General features: G+C 42.3%; 1 long non-coding RNA gene across 1 annotated transcript; it reads left to right on the top strand.

Moving 5' to 3' along the window:
• Positions 1-8,569: 8,569 nt before the first annotated feature.
• On the top strand, positions 8,570-13,350 carry LOC127470893 (uncharacterized). Its single transcript, XR_007904448.1, has 3 exons — positions 8,570-8,661; positions 11,476-11,557; positions 13,181-13,350. It is a non-coding gene; the product is annotated as an uncharacterized LOC127470893 (long non-coding RNA).
• Positions 13,351-23,613: the final 10,263 nt, after the last annotated feature.

The following is a 23,613-nucleotide window of genomic DNA, read 5'->3' on the forward strand; positions in this document are numbered from 1 at the left end:
TTTGACGTTTTTTGATGAGTAAAATCAAGCAAAAGTGATGCCAGCACTCTGTGCTGCTGGGTCGAGCTCTCCATCCCAACACCCCCCGCGCTGCCAGGGAAGAGAGTTGGAGAAAACGTGTTGGAAAACCTAGGAAAGAGGCTGCTGTTAATCAGATGAGAGACTCTAGGCATGTTTATACAAAGAATAAGGTTCCTCTCTGAAGTTTTGCTCTGTAGAATTTTTAAATGCTGTACTAAGGAGCGACTCCTGGGGGGGGCATGTTTCTTTATCATGGATGAGCGTGGGGATGTCTCTGGGTGAGAAGGACCTGGAGGAAGAAAGCAGAGGAGGGAAGAGCTGAGCTCAGGGAGGCTGATGCTGACGTGGGTTTAGACTTGAACTCAGGGGACAAGGAGGCTGAATATAAATTTGCTCTGCTCACAGGGCTCACTGGGCACTGCAGTTGTACAACTCACGCTTTTCCTCAGTCTCATAGTCATTGCCAAGGCTTGAGTTTGGATCTCCTGTTTAGGTAGGGCTTTGTTACTGTCCTGTCTCTGAATTAAGATGCACTGTAGGGAATTTTTGTTGTTATTATTTAAAGTTTATATTGATTTTTTTTGAAGAATGTCTTTAAAAGAATTACTCCTCATCAGCCATGCTGATATAAAAGCACAGTTACCATAATAATGGCCTTTGAATACTGTCCATTAAACTTTGACATTTAAAGTGTTTACTGTGAATACATATTAAGTTTCTCATTAAAGATGAGGTCTGGCTTTCTTGATGTGACTCTTAGATTAAATCAGGCTAATCCAAAATAAATACAAAGATGGAGAATTCATAACAGGCCTCCTTGTAGATTCCCTGTGTGTAAAACAGCAACTGCTTTTGTGGCAGAGAGATTTCATTTTAGTGTCTCCTCTTTGGCCCTCAAGAAAAAAAAAATCTGTTCATTGTGTACAAAACCTTTTGCACTTTGACATAAGTCCTTCCAGCAGAATCCTTTTTTTTTTTTTTTATTGAAACAAACTTAAACCATATTCCATTTCACAAAAGTGAAATGTGCTGAACATGTGCTTTTTAAAATAGAAGCATGTGCATCAACCCTTCTACAAGAAGATACTTTCTGAGAGGAGTCTCCTGGGAAGGTCCATTACCCAAAATCCAGCGAGCACAGGAAAAGGGTGAAATGGTATTAGATCAAGCTTTACTAGGCTGGATGGCCCAGGCTGTGGAATAAGTGATATTTAATCCAGGCACTTTGAGGCTCCTGTTGAGTGCCCTGTTTGGTAACCCGGATCAGGATGCTTGTTTAGTGGATAAAAGTGTAACTTTAGAAATTGGCAGGAACTTTCTGTGCTTGGCCACCTGTACTCTCAGCCAGATACAGTGGAAGGAGACTCAGACAAGCACACTTTTCAAAGTTTGCTCTGTTTCACTTCCTTACAACTGCCAGGTTCAAAGAACCATTTATTTAAAAAAAAAAAAAAAGCCTCAGTTCAAAGATGCATTTATAAAGCTCACTAGTCTTTATGATCAAGCTCATACTTTGTCTTCCCGTTACTAAAATAATACTTTTATCCTACCCTCTTTTTTCCCCTCTCATATGTTTTGTTATGAAAACAGAACCATAATGAAGGTCCCGGGCATTGTATATTCCAGACAGTACCATAAGTAATATAAAATGGGATTTTTCTTTTTTTTTTTTGGGGGGGGCAGTTTTTGCTGCCAATAATAATTGTATCAAAAATAATGTGAACTCCCACGGCTGCCTGCATAGTCAATCAGCATAAAGTATTAGCACTTCAGGGACACAAAGGCTCTGAGCCTGATAAAAGAGATTGGACTGAGAATTTTGACCTAAGAATATAATAATGTCTTCCAAGATCTCATTATGCCCGTGCCCATTGGAAACCATCTGGGGCCCGGAATAATAAAAGGAGTGGTGTGAATTTATGAACCCACAGATCTGGCCATGCCCCCTTGGATATTGTGCTGGATTAGTAGATTTACTGCTAATCCAAACACTGTGGGCAAAGTGATGTCTTTACATCTGCACTGCGGCTCTCGGGGAGCTGCAGCGAGTTACAGGCAGGGAGGGGTGACAGAGGCTCCCCTGCTCCAGGCACAATCTGCTGGCTCCCTGCCACCTTCCCAAAAGTGCAGCTCCTGGGATGCACGTCCTCCACGTCCTGCCGTGGCACTGCTCCAAGGGGAGCTGCTGCCTCGGGAATGAAAGGGGCTGGGGAGCGAAAAACTCCTCTAACAGGTGGGAGCAGCCTCAGCTCGGTGCAAACGAGGCACAGTTGGCACAGGGAAGATTGACCCGTCTTCCTCGAGCTGCCTCAGGTGCAGAGCCCAAAGAGAAGAGTCTACATTTAATTGGGGGTGTCTTCAGCTAAATAAAATAGTCGTATGCAAATCCTGTTCCTGAGGGGCAGCCATGTGGACTCGTGACCTTTCTTTGAATGGTTTGGAGCCCAGAAATCAATGATTACACTAAATCCATAATTATATTCTTTTCATGTGTGGCAGGGTACTGATAGTGTGGCAGATGTGAGACCTTGAAAGCATGGGAACTTCAAAGACCACTGAGATATGTGAGACACCATGGACGTGTGGAACAGCGAAAAATGAAATTAAAAATAGAAAGAGGCTGCTCTACCAGTGCTTTGGGTGATCTTGCTCCTTCACACGTATGTGCACACACATGTACACGTGCACACGCTTACACGTGACCTGAGTGCCCAGGGAAGAGAAGAGGAAGCAGCTGCCATAAATCAGAAAAGTTTGGCCAACTTGAAGAATTAAATATTTTCATGGCTATCTCATTTTGGCTCAAGAGGTTTCCCAGAGAAAGAAGGGGATGGGCTGCACCAGGAGACACGGCCTGGAGTTAAGGGAGATGAATGTGTACCAGCACCTCTTAGGCTGCTGCTGGGTGACATGGCCAAGCTGGTTTGGTCTTTCAGATGTTGCTCAAAATTATATTTTTGCCTTTAAAGAGGCAGAACTGCACATCAGGGTTATTTTTGTGCCTAAAAAATAACGTGTTTTAGGCACAGCGTGCACAACAACATATTACAGATGTTGCAAGAGGAAACAGTGGGTCAGCGTGAGCAGGGTTTGCAGAGGGGTGTAAGGGAAGCTCAGCCCTCACACTGTGGTCCACAGGGAAAATGATGCAGGTTCCCACCTGGGACAGATGATGTTTGGTGCTCCATGACCCCAGAGATGCTCCCAAGGCTGATGGGAAAGGTGGGGTGAACCACAGAGCTGTGACAGGCAGTAACTTTTCATTTTATTTCTCTTAAAGCATGAGGGAACAGCAAAGGTTCTGGTCTACTTGGGTAGCACAGAAGAGGGGAGGAGGGTGAGGAGAAGCAGAAAAGAGACAACAACTTGTGTTAGACCAACTGCAACAGAAAACCAGGTGCTTGGGCACGTGTAGGTTCTTCATGTCTTCAGAACATTCCTATAATTGGTGTATTTTTTGCTGCCAGGATATGAAGTGGGATATGTTGGCTGGGGAGGATGGTGTTGTTTGCATAGGAAAGTAACAAAAGAGGAACACAGTTCACTTCAAAAAAAACCTTAAACTTTTTTTTATGTTGTTTCTTAAGTTTAAGTACATCTGAGTGGAAGAACTGCACGTGAAGGGGTTGGGGAATTTGGGAGTGAATGGATCACTGACACATTCCCTGTCTGCCAGGGGTGAATCTGGCTGCAGTGGGTCTGTGGGTTCAGGTAACTGAGAGGGAGTAAAAGTCACCATGGGTAGAAATTTGTAAAATAGAAACAGTGTTTCCCATTTGTCCCAAATTTTTAATATTTTTGTGTTCAGTCAGTGCCTCACTCAGTCTTTGGAGTGGAGAACAAGTGCATTATCAGGGAATGGGAAATGATGTTCCCAAGAATTCTTTGGCTTTTGGAGTGAATGTAAACAAGTATTCTTACCACTCATGACACTGGAAGAGTTTAAGGGCACGATATGGGTAGTTGTTATTGATGGTAACATCAATAAATAACAAAACTATTTAATATTAATCCATATTATTTATTAATAATGTTTACTTCTTGAAAAATTCTGTGTGAATTAAAAAATCAGGGTGTAACATCAGAAATTAATTTGCCTAAACCTGCATGGTAATGTGTCAAAGTCACACAGTAAATGCAGTTATTTATATGTTCCTGGCATTATATATTCCACGGGTACTGTAAGTCTAAATGGATCAGGAAATGATTGTATGAAGTACATAGAGAAGATAAACTGGAGATTTTTGGTGGCTACCATCAATACAAAAACTTTATAACTGTATAATTCAATCTTATCTGCAATTTGTTAACATTAATAATGTGGAAATGTAAGTTGAAAATTACTGGGGGGTTGGTTTTTCTGGCAAATTTGGAATTTAATATTAATATACTTTTTGAGGCCCAGTACTGACATCTCAGAAATAAAAATAGCACATAAAAATTCAAAATCTTCCCAATATTACAAGAATTATTTAGTTTCTCAGGCAAGATCAGGAGATTTATCTCTTTAGCTTGATCCTGAGATCACACAATACTGGTCTGTCACTGATCTGAGAGTCTGAAATGCCTGAATGATAAGTTGAGCTGGTGCTTTCTTGGATAAAAGGTCAGGTTTGGAGGGAACATCCCTTAAGAGGAGGATTTTTTAAATAAATATTTGTTGTTTGAAGCTGGTGGGGCATCTCTGAGATTGGAATTGTCTCACCAGGGACACATTAACAGGCAGAGAGTGGCACAAGTAGCCAAGTGCAAGTGGAGTTTCCCTCATACCTGTACAATTAATTTATGGATAACTAGTGAGGCTTCAAAAAACAGCCAAATTCCCACACACCAGTGAGCCCAGCAGCTTCTCTCTATTCTCCCTGTGCAATCCCCATCCTGAGGGAAGCCCTTCCCATCATCTTTCTCCTTTGCCATTTTCATCTTCCAAATGATCTGCTTTGCTTTCTCTCCTCATTTCTTTCTTTTGGTTCTCTTTTTCCTCCTGCTCCTCCAGTGGCACTGCTTGGCAGTGCCACACCCAGTTTTCCTTCTCCTGGAGCATCTTCTGGAAGGCCACTCACGTGAATTCACCCAAGTGCTTGCAGAGGATTCCGAGATCCCTGGGCAGAGCCAGCCCCTTGTATCTCTTAGGTCTGTTCTTCAAGGTAGATTAATTGTTGAAGTGATGCACCAGTTGCATGTATATTATACAGTCATTTTATCACTTATGTAGACTCCTGTGAAAGGAGCATCCTCCCCATTCCTCAAAATATTCAAATCCTACCTTTTCTGACTAACACAGGGGGCACCAAGCTGAACAAACTAGTTATACATGCATGGGAAGTAGCAAGCTGAAAGTAATTGTGTATTCAGTTTTAATGGAGCTGAATCTCCTGCTGAGATTTCAATATCTGACAGCATTGCTTTCATTGCCCCAAATGCCCAACCTTTCTCTAATGTTTGACCTTGGGTATGATTATATTTCTGGATGTATCTCAAATGATGCAAAATCATTTGCCTATATCAGTCATCTCTCGCTGACAGTCCTGTTCCAGCTCATGGCAGAAGAGAACAAGTCTGGTGGCATTAACAATAGCTGAAATGAGCTTTGATAGATGTTTCTACCCTTTCAATAAATACATAAAGCATCTCTATAATGTCATTTTGTTAACTGATAAACAACAAAAGGATGAAGGCATTCACTTTTAACTACATTGCATGCCATTATTTTCTCATTGCCTCACTTAGGGTACAGAAGGAACGTGACCCGCAGAGCAGAGGGACAGGCCTGCAGCTTTCAGGGCTGGTTATTTATATGCTTTGATATCCTGAGGCCCACTTGCTAAATGAGGGCTGTGCAGGTGTGTGACAGGCTCTACCACAGCGTTTTTGCCCCAAGATGTTGACCCACAAACCTGGGTCTGTTCTTGATGAGTGCTCAACATGATTTCACGTAACCCACAGCACCAGCTTTGCACCTCTCTGTGCCTGAAGCTGAAGTGCAGCGGCAGCTCCTCACAAAAATCCAGTTCTTGGTTCTTATCTCTTGGTTTTTTCCTCTCTCTGGTCTAACCTTGTCCCATTATTGGCCTTGTAGTTCTTGCTCCAAGAAGCTCTTACTCTGTGCTGGGCTGGCAGAGGTGGGTACAAGGAGCAGCCTGTTGAAGGCAGTTACAGATGTGCACAGTGGTTTGGAGATGATACAGCACTAAATTACTGCAGTCAGGAAAAGCTGCATTCCCATTCCCTGCATCCCCACAGTGAACTATGCACTGGGAAGGAACTGGGAGGTGGCAGAACTGGAAGTTGGTGGCTGTGAGGAAGAGGAGCTTCCAGACAAATGGGGACAAAGGGCCTGTTTTTCAAGAGTGACTCCACCAGGGCTCTGTGTGATTAATGTTCCTGTGCTGGTAACAAGAACGTTTCCCTAAGGAGGGAAAACTTGATAGGAGCCTCTTTTTTCAGGTCTGTGTAAGCTGGGCACATTATTTTAATAGTACACCATTAAGGTATTTATCTTAATTTAAAAAAATAATATTTCCCTTGTTGTTTGCAATTGCCCACTAGAAATGAAATCCCTTTCCTGGCTGGGTATCCCTTGCAATCCTGAGCTGGTTGTTATTGCAGGTTGCCTCGGGAATACCGAGTTACTGAGACCCAGACTTTCTTCAGAAATACTGAGGGGAGTTTAACAGCATTTGAAAACACAGATAAAGAAATACATGGACCATGCAAACAAAAGTAAGTGGGATAAAAAGGGATGTGTTTACTAGAGTGGTGCATGGAAAAGAAAGGTCCACAAAGAAGCCCCTTGGTCTGACTACGAGACTTGTTAGGGATGCAGAGCACTGCCCAAGCTCACTGGAGTTTGAAATCCCCAGGGCAGGTTTGGGTTTCTTGCTGTGGACTGCAGAAGGTGATTTAATAATTCATTTGAAACTTTGCAAAACTTTCTGTTGACTTAATTTGCTCTCTCTTCGAGCAGATTTTTGGTCTTGCTCAGAGATTTTAACCCAGTGTTGAGGAACTACAAATAGATGGAGATCTAAAACCCTCGACTAAAGAGCTTCACACGTGTCTGAGCTGAACACGGACAATCTGACAATTGGTTTGTCTGAATTTGGGAAGAAAAGAGGGCCCAGGAAGGCTTACAGGTGATAAATTTGCACAGGCCTGGCTTAAAGCAGCCTCTCTACTTCCCAAGAACAAGGGCAAAGAGAAAATAAGGTAAAGAGAGGCACTGATGTGTGGAAGAGGGTAGAGACTTTTTTGGGGGTTTAATAGTGAAATAGGATTTATTAATCAGAATAAAAAAGACTTCCATGAAGAATTCATTAATTTATGCATTTTACACAAATGCAAGACACTGCCTTCAACACCTTTCTGCTTCTACTGCTAATAAGCCTTCCTGGTAAATTTATATTTACTTCTCACCAATGTTTCAATGCTTCATTAGTGATTGTTGCCTTGGTTTTTTATGTCAACAGTCTCTCCTCCTGAGTGGCTTTTATTGTGGCACATATTCCAAATAATTTGTGGAAAATATGCCATTTCCAAAGAGATCAAAATGCTTATTGGCCACTTTATTCTGGTGCCTTCCTCTGTGGTGGCACCTTGTCTTTTAAGATAACATATTAAAACCATGCAACTACTAATCATTAAGGTACTACAAACACCCACATGCTGCTTTAAACACATTTTATGTGATTTTTCTCAATTTTATTCTCCCCAGGATGTGAACTTGGTTTCCAGTAGGCAACCAAGGTTCCTCAAATTTCTGCCAAACAGGTCAAGAAATAAATCCATTCATAGCTCCATCTTGGAAATGGACTTTAAAGCAGAAAGAAGTCTTTCCCAAAGATAAGAGGCTTTTGTTTTAGGGAGGGAAGATCTGTCTATAGGTCATAAAAACATTAACACATTCTAAGTAAGCATCCCAAAATGAAACACATGGTGATTTTTTCATTGCAGGCACGCGGGGTTGTTGTGAAAAATGGATGTTCCAACTCAGAAAGTCAGAACAACGCGTACAAGTGGCCCAAATTGGTTTTGATTAACAAGGTTTTCTGCCTGGAAGTCACTTTATCTTCATCCCATTAGCTCCACTCCACAAAACAAATGAATCCAATGCATTAGGCTGAAACACATTCTTGCAGGGGGAATGCAAAGAAAAATCCCCTCTCAAGAGCCACACAACCATTTTATGTTTATAATGTGGATTTTCAGCTCAATATTCCCCTTGGAGTTTATGCAGAGAGAATGCAGAGTTTTCTGCCTCCTTCCATTATCAGCTCTTGTGTTGCTCGTGCCTGTTATTCCCAGCTGTGGATCATGGAACCTTGGGATGGATTGGCCGGTGTGATGTAACGTTGGACATGGACATACCCGTTCCATGGAGGTTTTGTAGCTCTCATCCTTTTAAAAAATATGTTTCCTGGGTTCTGTTTTTTGGTAGAGGTCACATTTTTGTCCTGGGACCAACAGGTGAAAAACTATTGTGTAAAAAGCTTTGTGCCACGAGGGCCCTGTTCTACCTCATGTGCCAACCAAAGCACAGAATTCACTTCCACATCTCAGTCTGCTTCTCCTCCTCTTCATTTCTCCACAAGGAAGTTTAGTTTTCCTCAGTCATTTCAAGCTGTGTGCTTAGAAAGTCAGGTAAAATGTAGTTTTTATTGTTCACACAAAAACATGAATTTTGGTGCTTGTTCCGTGACTGTTCAGAGGTTATTCTAAATATTCAATTTCCACATTGATAATTGTTTTGTCTTCACGACTGTTCCAAATAATCTCTTTCCCAGACTATTAATGGATAGCTGAAATGTGTTTTTGCTTCAAGGTATCTCTTCCTCTCATTCCACTCTATCCTCAGTATCTCTACCACAGAAAATATATTTAGTTTCAAAGTTATCTTGGGAACTATTAGTAAGTGCAGTCAAATTCATTTGGTGTCTGCATAAGTAAATATGAATATCTAGACAGAGGCTATGATTGTGTACCCTAAATAAGATCTATTTTTCATTATTTAAGCCCCAAAGATGACTGAATTTTCATATTTTATTTTTTGTTTCTCTAAGCAATGTAATACATGACTTTGTTTTATTCTCAGGAACAATTATCACTAAAAAGTAGCAGTTAGAGAGGACTCTTCCAAATTCTGCTGAGCAAGAGGGTGATATCAGCAATTATAATTATTATCAGCAATAGAAAAAAATATCTGTTTAACCAAAGACTGGTGTCTTCACTGGAAAACCAATGGCAGTGCCAGTGCTGCTTCTGGTTATACCCCAGCATAATATCCAAGCCCAAGAGCCAAGAGAATAAATTTCCACATAATATCTTATTTTATTATGTTATATTATTATATATTTCCACACAATTCATTATCTTATTACTTAAAAATTGCCCGTGAAAACATTCATGGGAACACGACTAAAATATTCACAAGAGAAAATATATAAAACCAAAATGTTATTCAAATAAAAATAATATATACAATCACAACAGACTGTTCAGCTCCAGCAGACACACTGGATTGTCTGCTTTTTTTTCCAACTGGATAGTTTATTTAATTAACCAAGATGCAGCGAATTTGAAATTGTATATTAGAATGCCAAAATTAGATGGTTAGGAAAAAAAAAAGGATATGGTTTAAGTTCTTATTCACTGTTAGGAAAAGTTTTATTGCAGAATTAAAAATTGCAGTTGGCACTTTTTTAACATTCATTTTGTCCACGAAAAGTGTTTTCCCTGACTGCGGAATAATTGACTGTGGAATTCCTTGACCTGCTGGAATAATTTTTTTGAATCTTTCTAAAATTCAAATGAACACACTTGCAAAAAATTATTTTTGCTCCCGTGCAACTTTTCACAACAATACTGAAGATTTTTTTTTGTGTGTGTCATTTTTTGTCATCTGGAAACACGCTGAGTACTTAACAACAAGAAATCTAAATGTGCTTTTTGTACATTCAGTCTTTTACAGTTTAAACAGAACAGGCGTGTACAAAGTCCCTTTTTTTATAGATAATTTGATGCAAACTTTATTTTTCAGCTTCTACCAGGAATTGTACTTTGCTGCATTACACCTCTTGATCCCACTTATCTGCATAATTCAAATGCAACCCTGAAAGATATAAACAGAGTGACAGTTCTTAAACATATTTTCTGATAATCAGCACAAACTATTACTTGAACCTATTCAATAACATCACCCTGACAGACGGGATTCAATGACCCTCAATAACAAACAGATACAATCTCATTGTGAAAAACTCTCTGCTGACATGATTGTTGCTGAGCTCTGCCTGGGCTTGACTGCAATATGGCACACGTTGGCTCCAGGAGATGATGATGCTCGGGGACATGGAGATAATGCAGCACCCAAATTGGGCAGCCCAAGTTTCTGTCACGAAAAAAAAAATAAATCCCCAAATAGTAAAAAAGATGCGTGAGTACAACCAGGAGACAAACAAATTGTCGAGCATGGTGGTTTATTAGCAAGGATGTAGCTGTTAGTTTGTGGAAATTTCTTTGCTGGGGCAGATTCTTTGGTGGCTCTTGGGCGGCTCAGTTTGGTGTCCAGTTCTGTCAGGAGAGTGGACCATGGTAGAGGTGATTGGCACCCAAAATCTCTGCAAGTGGCTCTCAGGGAGAGTTCTCCTTCCAAAGGGTCTGGCAAACCAAGCTGATTCCTGAAGTAAGACAGTGGTGTGTTGTCCATATGGATATTTAGTGGCCAAAAATCCAAAGTGACTTCAGAATATCAGATTCCCTGAGCTGTTGGGGCAACGTGTGTTGATCACAAGATGATAACAGTTCCTGGCCAGGAGGGTTAATGTTCCCACCTTCTGCCCTTCCTCTCTTGGTCTGAGCTCTGAATTTCAGAGAATGTGGAACATTGTGAAATTATTGGGTGTCTGGTGGGGCAAAACTACTGGAAGGGAGAATAACACAAATGATGTTTAACACTCCTGTTGCATCATTGTCAGTCTTTGGTGATGCTGATGATTATTGGCCAGATTTGACCCAGACTGTGCCCTTGGTGTCCTGGAGGTTTGGGGGTAGAGATGTGATCCTTTTGTGTGTGTTTCTCCTCCAAAGAAAAACACACCTAAACAATGAAAATAGAATAAAATGCAATTTTTTTTGTATCTTTGGGAAAGGTATTTTTATTTACAGTGAGAAACTTCCCAATGTCTTCAATCAGATTGAATGAGGTAAAATAACCATTTAAAAAGTGCCCAGAAGGACAATGCTCTTGTACTTGGAGAGCAATAAAGATTTTTGTCCAAGATCCAATGCTTCTTAACATTGATATTCCCAGTGCATTCAGATGTCGAGGGGTTTGGGTTTGTTTGCCCACATCATGCAGCAGAGCCCAGGATTGTATAAAACTTCATTATTACAAGCAGGTTAGAAACACAGAGCTTGTTTATGAATAAATAATTCTGAATCTATTCTGCAAGGTAGGAAGGACACCCAGGACATTCAACATCTCTGAGGATGCCGTGAGCAGGAAGTGGATGTGGCAGGAAAACAGATTTATGGTCAGGTAAATATAGGAAGAAAATGACATGCACAATAAATGGCATTACTGGGGTTTACATCCAAGGCAAAGCCAGAGCCATTGAGGGCATCCACAGGTTAAAATTCAGCACGGATAGAGAAGTGCAATATCTTGAGTTATTTCCATTACTGGTGAGATAAAAATCAATATCCAAATACTTCCTTACTGGCAAAAAGCCACTGAAAATACTAATCTGCTGTATAATATAAAATCCAGTGTCATTAATTTGAGAGAGGATACAAAACTACGTTCTGCCTTCAAAGAGCTGCTTCTGTTGTTTCCTGAAACGCGGTTTCCACAAAAATATTTCATGGAGAGATGAATCCATTGGCTGTTTGCTTTGCTGGCCTGGAAGGGGCCGCTCTGTCTGTCGTGGTCCCCCATCAATCCAGGGGCCCCGGGGGGGATGCTTGGATCTCGTTATCAGGGAGGGATTGCTGGGAAAAGGATGTTAAATCCATAAATGCCGTGGTCTAGAACCACCTGCCCTGGGTGATGTGTGAATAACCCAATTAATACAAGTTTTCTGGAGTTGGTGCAGGCACGTGGGATGGTGGGAAAGCCCTGCCCACCCTCTCTGCTCTCACAGAAATAGTCTCTCTTACCTCTGAAGTTTCCCCCTCTCCTGCAGCAGAGCCAGGGGTCAGGCACACAAAGGTGCTGTCCCCTGATTGCAGCAAACACCGCCATGTGTTGTATGTTTGATGAATTAAAAGGATGCTGCCAACTTAATTACACTGTAACCCTTCAATAAAGGAAGGGCAGAGCTGATTAACTAGTGAATAATTGGGGGCTGATTGATGGCTTTCTCCCTCACTGCTAAAGGCTGTATATATAATTATTTTGCCTGTGGGCCTAATTTTGCCACTGTTAGCTTCCACTTTTGTCATCAGCTGTAATTTATGGATGGGGCCTGAAGCCTTAAAAAAGGCTGGAAAATGAAATAGCCCCAAATCCCCAGATATGTCACCTGGAAATGGCCAGCAGGCAGCCTTTAACGTCAACATTTGCAGCCATTTAGCAGCATTAACACCTCGTGCTTAGCTGGAAAATAATATTATCATTTGTCAACAACTATCATAATATAGATTTTTTTCCTGACACGTAATAAAGTTGCATCACTCACACCAATGATTTAATATATGTTTTAAATGCAAGATCAATTTGTTGCAACTGAATAGCAAATTCTTCTAGTAATGCACCAAAAGAAAATGAGAGCTGGAGGAGGAAGACCCACATCCCCTCATTGCATTGGAGGGTTGGTTACAGAATTAGTATCTAAGTCTCTAACAAACTCCCAAAATCACAGAAACTCAGATGATTTGCGAAACTTATTTTTAAAAAACGTTAAAAGATTTTTTTTTTCCTTGAACTTTGAAAGATGCAGTGGCAGCTTCAAAGAAAACATAGTTAATAAAGCACTGAACTTCTCTCCACTGTAGTTAAAAAACGTTGTGGGACAATTTTCTGTCCCAGACAGACAGTTTTCTGTGACTGTCAGTCAGCAGAGCTGCACATGAGCCCGTGGAGCTCTGCAGGTTTGCATGGGATGGAGATCTGGCCCTTTGTATTTTAAATTGAAATAAGATTTCTTACTTTTTTTTTCAGCGAGACAAACCCTGATCATTAATGCCACAAAGTAACAGCAGAAGCCAACGTGTTCTGAAGGATTGAATTGCTTCAGTGGCAAAGAGGAGAGACACCCCCCCAAAATTCAGCCTGGTTGGGGAAAACAGAAGATGCTGATTAGAGCTGCTCCAGTGACTGCCTGGTTTATATTCCACAAAGATTTATTTCAATAAAGTAATAACAACTTAGATTCACTTTTCTTTTTTTTTTTTTCCTTAATTCCATTTTTTTTTTTCCTAACCCATATTTAAACGTCGTGGAGAGGAGGCTTCTAATTTCTGAAGCCAAGATATACAAATCCTCTGTCTCAAATTTCCTTTGTTGTTTTGTCCTCGTGGAGCCCTCCCTTGCCTGTGAATCACAGAAAGATTTGAAGAACCTTTCAGTCAAAGCTCAGTTTTGTGCCAGTGGGCACTGGCCAGGAAAAAAAAAAAAAAGAAAAAAAAAAAGATTGATATTTGCCCTCTCTTCTTATCTGCACTTGATTTATAAGTCAGTGCGAGTATGCAAGAGAAATAAAGGCAAAGACCTTGATGCCTCCCTGTGGAGAATATGCACCATTTGGATTGAAGGCATGAAAGAGGAGAAATTAATGGTAAGCTGTTCATCTGTCACTACTGCCAGGCTGATGGTTTTGCAGAGAAGGAGAGGACTGGATGACATGCCCTCCAGTCAAGGGCATGACTGCCCGCTGTTCTCATATTATAAACACAGTGCTTTGGGTTTCCGAGGGATTTAAATTTAAATTATACTGTACTTTGGATAGGCAAATCTTTACACAAGTTTATTTTCTTGAAGTATTAACATGCAGGATTTCGCTGGCTTTATGTGGAAGAAAAATAAAAATTAAGTCCCTCTATTTGATAAAAATGTGTAGCAGACTCTTAAAATGTCTCCGTGTTTTTAAAGCAGTGTGTTAGAGTGTAATGAGATTTAAATTTATATATGCATTGAAGATTTAGGCACGGGCATAAACAGATAAGCTTTAGTTATTCTACTTTCTGGCACACAGGGAAAGATTAAAAAGTTCAAAATAGGAGTTGGATATTTTTTTTCCTATTAAAATGATATAATACCAAGGGCTGCTATCGATGACAACATTAGGGACACATCTGGAGGGAAAAAAAACTGACACAAAACTTTCATGTTGTGCTAAAAGACACAAAAAAATGTACTTATTGCTAAATGGCTCCTTGTCAGGGCTGAGCATTTGTGCTTTTCTTGCTGCTTTTGGAATGTTTTGGTTTGCTCAGCTCCTCAAGATGCTCCTGCGACTCCGACGTGTGTCACAAACGAGATCGGGGTTAATTGGAGCGATTCTGGGGGCCTGGCACGGTTTGGGTGAGTGCACATTCCCCGAGAACTGGTTTGCACTGCATCCAGGTTCAGAGTTCAGATTTGGTGATGTTACTGCCACCCACACCAGCTATTTAAAACCCTCTCTGCTGAGCTCCAGCAGTGGGCTGGGAATTCCTGTTTGCCTTTAAGAAAAAAGGAAAAGTTGAGTTGCTTGTCCACTGGTTTCAAGTTACTTTGGGTTTTATAAACCAGAAGCCAAAATAAGAGACTCTCCCACTTACTTCTGTTAAAATCTCTGAATTTGGAGCTAAGTTTATTATTTTCTGGGGCTTGAACCATGATTCCTGAAATCCTGGTTTATGCAGCAGATTCCAGTGATAATAACTGTGCTCAAGTAAAGTGACGTTTGCTCTTCCTACAGAAAAATCAATGACTTGCATGTCAATTCTGAAAGATCCATGAATCTTCCACACACCTGATAAAGGTAAACCAGTCAGAGAAGAGGAGATGGAGTTTGCTCAGGTATGAGATGGTGCTCCAGAATCTTCAGGAAGGATGGGACATCCTTCCTTCCAGCATGACTGGAATCTCTCAAAGCCATGCAAACCTCAAGGGGCTCAGCAAGGCCAAGTGCAAAGTGCTGCCCCTGGGTCAGGGCAATCCCAAACACAAACCCAGGCTGGGTGGAGAAGGGATTGGAGGTGTTGGTGGGTGAGAGGCTGGAGATGCCCCAGCTCAGAACCCCCCCCCGTGCCCTGGGCTCATCCCCAGCGTGGGCAGCAGGGCAGGGGGGGATTCTGCCCCTCTGCCCCCTTGGGTGAGACCCCACCGGCAGAGCTGCCTCCAGCCCCGGGGAACAACAGCAAAAGGACGTGGAGCTGCTGGAGGGAGTCCAGAGGAGGCCCCGGAGCTGCTCCAAGGGCTGGAGCCCCTCTGCTCTGGAGCCAGGCTGGGAGAGCTGGGAGGGTCACCTGGAGAAGAGAAGGCTCCAGGGAGACCTGAGAGCCCCTTGCAGGGTCTAAAGGGGCTCCAGGAGAGCTGGAGAGGGACTTGGGACAAGAGATGGAGGAATAGGACACAGGGAATGGCTTCCCAGTGCCAGAGGGCAGGGATAGATGGGATATTGTGAAAAAAATCCTTCCCTGTGGGGGTGATGAGGCCCTGGCACAGGTTGCCCCGGGAAGCTGTGGCTGCCCCATCCCTGGAAGTGTTCTAGACCAGGCTGGATGGGGCTTGGAGCAACCTGGGATAGTGGATGAGGCTGTAATGTCCCTTCCAAGCCAAAGCATTCCAGGATTCTATGCTCTTTTTAACCTTTTCTCTCTCCCCACACTGTTGCCAGAGGTCTAACCCTGCCTCTCACTGCAGGGCTGTGGCACAGAGGCTTTGCTTTCCTGGGCTCCTTGTCCTCTGAGCCGATTCACCTCCTGCCTGAGGGCTTTGCTTCCTTGGGCACCTTAATCAACCTTCTCCATCACCAGGATAACCCTCAGCAGGGTGATTTCCAGCCCTGAGTGAGGAGGAGCCAGGTGTTCACAGTCCTGTGAAAATTAGTTGACCAAAGATATCCTGCAGTCACCAGGAGAGAGAGAACAATCCACCCTCATGAATTTACAGCTGCTCTTATCTCCCTGCTGCTGAAGCATCTCCTCTGCAGCAGTGACAGGCTCCGTGCTTTCACTCCCTGCTTGAATCTGCCTGGAGTTTTGGCAGACTTCAAATGTTGCAGGGTATATTTTCTGTGCCAGCTGTGAGTTAAGCAATTTTTTTAGAAGCTTTTGCTAAAATGAGTCAGATTTTTTTTTTTTCCTTTTTCCCCTCTATTAAGAGATTGTGGGAAAACGTATTCTTTCACAGTCTTCAAAATTATCCTAATTTTCTTGAGCAACTCCAGTTCCTCCAGGCTCCAGAGCAGGTAGTTCGTTACTTTGACGGGTTGTGGGGATTTTTTTTTTTTTAATTTTTTTTTTTTTGTTCTTGTCAAAAAAATCCTCCTGTGCCCCAGTTTATCTGCATGTTAAAAATCTGTTTGCACTTGCTGAGTCCATCTGCACTGAGGCTGAGCCGTCTCCTGGCAGCTCCACACCACCAGAGTGTGGCAGTTCCACACCCAGACGGAGCAGATCCGGGTCCCTCCGAGGGGGTGAGGAAGGGGCACCACCCCTCTGCTCTCAGGTCACCCCTTGCTGCTTCAGGGACAGCTCAGAACCCACTGAACTGAGCGTGATTTTTCCCCTGCCCTGAATATTTGGGCAAATTACGTGTTTTCCGTGGCGATGGGGGATGTACAAAAAGCTGTTTGCTGTCACAAAGCACGTGCTGGGCTCGGGCACAGGAGGTGGCAGAACAAGTCTGAAGGTCCCAGTTTTGCTGATGAAGTGAAGGGGGGTCCTGTGGTCCTGCAGGCTGAACATTTTTCAGCCTTGACTTGTTGGTTGGTTGGGAAATGGGACGTGACAGAGAGTAAAAGAATACAAAGGGTGTGAAGTTAAGGACTGAAAAGCAGGAAAATGCTAATGCAATCATACACAGATGTATTTATATGACTTTTGTTATTTGCTGTGCACTAAAATGTGTTCTGGGGTTGTTCAGTCTGGACAAAAGGAGGCTCAGGGGGGACTTTAACGCTCTCTACAAATATCTGACAGGAGGGGGGAGCCAGGGGAAGGTCGGGCTCTGCTCCCAGGGAACAAGGAACAGGATGAGAGGAAACGGCCTCAAGTTGTACCAGAGGAGGTTCAGTTTGGATATTAGGAAAAATTTCTTCATGGAAAGGGTTGTAAAACCTTGGAAGAGGCTGCCCAGGGCAGTGGTGGAGTCCCCATCCCTGGAAGTGTTCAAAAAGCTTGTGGATGTGGCACTTGAGGACATGGTGTAGTGGTGAACACAGGGATGGAGCTGGTTGGTGGTTGGATTGGTGATCTTAAAGGTCTTTTCCAGCCTTAATGATTCCAGCTGTGGCTGTCCCATCCCCAGAAGTGTCCAAGGCCGGGTTGGATGGGGCTTGGAGCAACCTGGTCAAGTGGAAGGTGTCCTTCCCCATGGCAGGGGGGTAGAATGGGATGGGCTTTAAGTCCCTTCCAACCCAAACCATCCTGTGATCCCACAATTTACGGTGTGTTCACCAACTGCAGACAGCAACAAAACAAAAATCCTGCTTTATTTCCATGCACAGTCATTCCCAGGCACTTACAAGCCTGGGTTTCTCTGGGAAAAAAAAACAAAAGAAAAGCTGTCTATGAGCAAGTAATTAACAACCCCATCATGGTAAAGACAGGCAAGGGCCAAATTAAAGTTGCAGAGGGACCTTTAGTTCCAGCATTTCCCATTTCCTATTGAGCACTGCAGAGTGTGGTATTAGGAGCCTTTTAGCCCAGTTTTGGAGATAAGGAGGTACCAACATGAACTGAGATGCTGCATCCGAAGGCACCAGGGCAGGGAAAGCACAGGAAAAGAGGGAAACTGTGGGAGGTGTTGATGTACCACAGTGGGAAGCTGGTTCTGCTCCACATTAATTGGGAGGGGGGTCCAAAGTGGAGCAGCCCAGCCAGCATGTGGACCAAACTCAGGCTGGTTTAAGGGTGGCTTGCCAGCATCCTTAAAAACCGGTGTTTTCGGATTTTTCCACTATTTTTTAACTTCTTATTTTTAGTTCTCTCTTTACCACCGAATTCTCGATGTTATCTTTGAAAAAAACCCCAACCCTATCAACATTAATGGAATATCAATACCAAAAAAAAAAGTAAAAAGTGACTTCATTTCCTGTTCAGCTTCAGAGCACAATCCTGAAGTTTCTGTTCCTGGGGTGGCCTAGTTATGAAAATATTTTGGAATTTTTGGGGGACAGTTTTTGCTCCTCTGGAATGAAAAATACATTTCACTGGAAATAACTTTTTTTTTTCTTTCTGTGAGGAGGAATGAGTTTAGTAAGAAAGCTTTAAACCAAGTTGAATATTTTGTTGAAAATTGTCAGAAAATTCCTCTAAAAAAACCCACCGAAGTTCTCTCTCAGCTTCTTAAACAGGGGAATACTCTCATATATAACTAATAATGAAAAGACACTTCTTATCCTTGCAGGAGTCCCTCTATTGCCATCATTGCCTCGTTGTGTAGCAGAACTCAGGGAGTTGCTGCTATTTTGTGTGGCCACAAAACCACCCAAAACTCACTGTGAGATGTAACTATAAGTCTAAATTACAGCAAAATTATACCCAAAAATTCAGTTCTGGATTTGAAAATATATGGGGCCACTAATACTTTCTGTAAATATTTTAATGTGTCTGGACTACATTTGTTCAGCTGCTCATTTTATTTTTTTTTTGGTTTTGGTTTTTTTTTTTTTTTTACTGGGCACTTGATTAAAACTTCGGAAATAAATGCAATTTTTATTTTTATTTCATCTCTGAAATATGATTATAAATGACCTTTGATAAAAAGTTAACAGAGAATATGTCAGGAAGCAGCTCAGAAGGGAAAGATTAAAAGCAGGCAGTCTAGAGAGGTGTTTAATTTCAATTTTCTTTGTGGTCTAAGAAATCTGGAGATTTTAAAGCCATCGTGCCATAGTTACTTTTATCAGTGGGGCTCTTTTGTTTTGTTCTGCCACCTAATTCTTTTGATGACAATGAGTCGCCAGTTTTCCAATGACTGATTTCGATTTGCATGTTATTGTCAGCCTTTTCTATTTTATCATATCTCCACTTTGGTTTTTATGCAGATCCTCACATCAGAAGGCAAGGGCAGCCCGAGCTAAACAGCTGGCTGGATTTGCATGAAAATGGGCTGCCCTTTTTCATTTGTTTGTTCTTGGGAAATTACAGTAGGTGAGTATCTGCCTCAAATTTCCCAAACAAATAAAGATAAAACTTCACAGATATTAAACTGTGGAGCATTAAACTGTATCATTTTACATATAAAAAGAAAAGGATTAAATAGAATTAGGCTGTTGAGCTGACTGAGGAGAAACAATGTGAGTGACAGCCTGAAAACTAAAGATACAAAAGAACTGGAGTGTCTTCAAGAGATTTTTCTCTCCAAATATTTTCCTTTCCCATGTTTAAAGGATAAGCACCAATAGAAATATTTCCCTTATGAATTCAAGATATTTTTGCTAGGGAAGAGAAAACCATAATCTGTCCTAAGCCATTATATATTTGATAGCATTCATGGATTTTTATGTATATATTTTCTCTACAGAGCACTTGCAGAAGCCCCTTAGCAGTGGATATTCTTCACAACCTGGTCTGTAAACCAGCCAGGGTCTAAATGTTAGCAGGGACAGGTGATATTTAGGAGCCCACGTTGTTCCCAAGAGGCCAAAGGTGTAGGGTGAGCTAAGATCCTTTATTAGAGTGGCCAACAGAGCTGGAAAAATTGAACCAGCTTTGGAGCACAGAGAACTGGAGGTCCAAGCTTTATAGATTCCAACAGGAAGGTATCAGAAGAACACCTGGCACAACTCGGAGTTGTCAACAGCCCCATAAATTATTTAGGGTGTGAGCCCCTGGGTGCTGGGAGCACATCCAGCTCCTTCCACCGAGCTGCTCCAGCTTGGAGAAGTCAGAACCACTCCCTGCAAACCTCAGACCATCACAGAAAGAAGAGTGTGACTGTAATTCACTTTAAATAAAGGTTTGGAAAGAGAGGGCATCCAGCTGTAATATGGGATTTAATTATTTTATGGGTAAGACTCTCCCGTGTCCATCTTAGGTAGGAGCTTGGATTCAAAGTGATGCTCTGCACTTCCTAGAGTTAAACATCTGGGGCAAGGAGCTGTCAGCTCTGATTTTCCCAGAAAAGTGGTAACTGTTAGTACTGCATGAGATAATAAGAGTTGATCCTTTCCTCTGCTAAAGTGAGAACTGGGTATGTAGAGTCAAAGCCGTGCAGTGCTGGGAGAGGATTGTTTAGGGAGTAGCACAGACCAGGTAGCAGCCAGGAGCCCAGGCAAAAAATTGCAGGGTAAAACATATTCTCACCTCCATTTATTGATTTATTTATTTTATTATTCTGATTCCTTCCATAATCTTTCTTAAGTACACACAGGAAAGTCTGGAGAACACTTTAAATCCGTTTTCTTCTAAATGCAGAAAATCACACTGAACTTTCATGATGATTATACATTAAAACTTACTAGTGGAAAGTATTCCAAATAATTCCTAGAGCTTGGTGACATGTCCAGGCTTTGCTTTGGTGGTGGTGGTGTGGAGCCTCACCAGCAGCAGCAGGAGACAACCAGTCCCAGGTGAGTGCAGAAGGTCCTAATCCACCTCCTGGGAAGCTGAAATGATTGTTTTGGGAATGCTGGGGCTCAGCAGGTGATAAAATTGTAAATAGTTAAAAGGAGATCTAGTCCTGCAAGACTAAGGATGTTCAACAGGGTGTTCCCTCAGATGGGCAGGAGCCTTCCTGGAAGGCAACAGGCTGCTGGGAACCTGGAATTTGGGACAACTGAGGGGATGGCCAGTTTTGGGAAGCTGTGTGTGATAGGCATTGTGCCTGGAACACTGGGCATGGCTTACATGTCCTTCTGTTGTTTTCAGCTATTTAAAAAACTAACAAATATAATTTTTTTTTTAGGAATTCCACATAGAGAATTGCTCCTGCTTTGCTCATCTCCCAGCAGAGATATAAGGTTGGGTTTCCAATGGGCTCAGCAGGAATATCTCTAATCTACAATTCAAGTCTCTGACTGAAGGTAAGAAAATAGTGTGGGTTTGTTCTGAGGATCAGGGTCCAGCAGTGGAGAAAGGATGTTCTTGGATAAAATGGATAATTTTGCTGGAGTGTGTCAAGGGAAGGGAACAGAGTTGGGGAAGGGGCTGGAGCACCAGGAGAGGCTGAGGGAGCTGGGGGGGCTCAGCCTGGAGAAAAGGAGGCTCAGGGGGGACCTTCTGGCTCTGCAACCCCCTGACAGGAGGGGGGAGCCGGGGGGGGGTCGAGTTCTGCTCCCAGAGAACAAGGGACAGGAGGAGAGGGAACGGCCTCAAGCTGTGCCAGGGGAGGGTCAGGTTGGACATCAGGAGGAATTTCTTCCTGGAAAGGGTTGTCCAGCCCTGGCAAAGACTGCCCAGGGCAGTGGTGTTGTGCTCAGGGCCGTAGCTTAGTGGTGTATCTGCAGTTTTGGGTTCATGGTTGCATTCAATGATCCAAGAGGGCTTTTCCAACCTTTATGATTCTGTGGATTAACACTCGACGTGTTTTTTGAGCAAAGAATATCAGGGGTAAGTGTTTGCTGTCACTGCACTTCCCAAGAGCTCCAAGGAGTGTCACACACCATGTGCATCTACGGTTCCATGTCTAGAGCTCCTCAAAATTCCTGCAAAACTCCTTCAGAAAGCACCATTACAAATCCCTGCCTGTCACAGTCACTGAACCTGCAGAAATTTGCTCTACAAAACCCAGAGGCTCTGCAGAAACTTCTTCCCCTTCAGTATTTCCAGAGTTGTCATGGTAGTACAAATAATTTCTGGCTTATTTATCTCCCATTGCTGTTGTTATGTTTTATTTCTGGACTTTTCCCCTAAATTACTTTTATGTTACAATACCTAAAAATAATGCAGGAAACAAGACATTTTGGCTTTGGGAGCTGACCTGGAAATGGATTGGTGGAGGAAGTGGAGTGTTTGACTTGCTTTTCTTTTAATGAAAAGGAAAAAACTGTCTCAGATTTGGCTGAGTTGAGCACTTGGATTTTTTTTTTGTTGTTGGGTTTTAATCTGGGCTCGTATGAGATTTCCTTAGGTGCTTGGATCTGACTGAATGAACTCCTCCTGCTATTTCTGTTTTAATCAAACTGGGCTGGCCTGGCCACACGAAAATCAGCAGCACTGGGAGAAAGAGCCAGTGCTTCGAGGGCCAGCTCTTGTTATCAAGCTGTGATTTTTCTTTGGACCTCTTGAGTTTGGCAAACCCTTGGTGGATTTCTGTTCTGGCTCCAGTGTGATAAAAAGAAATCAGAGAAATGTGGGGGGTGGGGTGTTAAGAGTTAAATCTTCATCTGATATCAAACAGCCGCTTGAACGACATGAATTTACCCCTGGGGAGGGTCAAGTGCAATATGTTGGTCTACATTTTGCAGAAAATACTCTGATCCTGTTTGAAAAACACATTTTTACATTGGATTTGCAATGTAACTTCTTGCATAAATCCATGGCTATAATAACAGTGGGGTACCACTGCCATACTTATGAAAATCTGGTGTAATTTGGGAGATCAGCACTTTTTTCAGTGAAAAACAAGCTAAAACTCCTTGTCCTGCCACCAAAACACCTGTGGCAAAGCCTGTGCACCCCCAGCAGTGGCTGCTTTTGTTGCAGGAGGCAGGTGGAGCTCAGCTCAAGTCCCTCTTCCTGTAGGACAACCTCAATTCAAAGATATTTTGTCCTTTTTCTGATGTTTTATTGGTGCAACTAATTGTGTCCCGTGGCTCTGTTGACCTAAGGGTAGTGCCAGGACTTCTCTGAACTTGACACCTTCAGATTATCCATCTTTTCCCCAAAAATCCCGTGGTTGTTTGGGCTGCTGGTGCAGGTGAACAATGTGGGTGGGAGGTTGCACTGCAGGTAAGAAAGGGAATTTCTGAAATGCAGAAGAATTTGGATTATTCTGGGGTGGAAAAAAGGCTATATTGGAGTTTGTTATGGTCTGATCACTTCCAATTTCCACCTGAATTATGGGCACACAAACAGAGCCTGCACAAGCCAGTTTTTCTCAGTTTTCCCCAAAATAATAGGAAAACAAGGATCTCCATAACCCTGGGCCTCTAAGCAGCTGGATTATTTTGTTTGTGAAAGAGTGTTTTGTTTTCCAAGCCTTTCACAATCCTGAAAGGACACTGGAAATGTTTCTTAAATTTCAATCAGGAAAAAACAAATGTGGCTCTTTCATGTCAATATTTTGTGTCTCCGCGGGTTTTGTGTTAAACTCCTGTACAGAGTGACTGTGTGTTATTGATAACGTGGGACTGGACTTGGTGGATTTTAATGTCTTTTTTCATGTTTATATGGAACATTTTTGAAGCAGCAATTAAAATAATTAAGGAGGGTGAAGAAATCTTTAGCATGCAACAAAGATTTCTGCAAAATGTTAATTTCTGTCAAATAAGTGAATAT

The sequence above is a fragment of the Manacus candei genome, unplaced genomic scaffold (assembly GCF_025592945.1).
Source record: "Manacus candei isolate 608988 ecotype Guabito, Panama unplaced genomic scaffold, ASM2559294v1 h1tg000003l, whole genome shotgun sequence".
In the NCBI taxonomy this organism is placed as follows: domain Eukaryota; kingdom Metazoa; phylum Chordata; class Aves; order Passeriformes; family Pipridae; genus Manacus; species Manacus candei.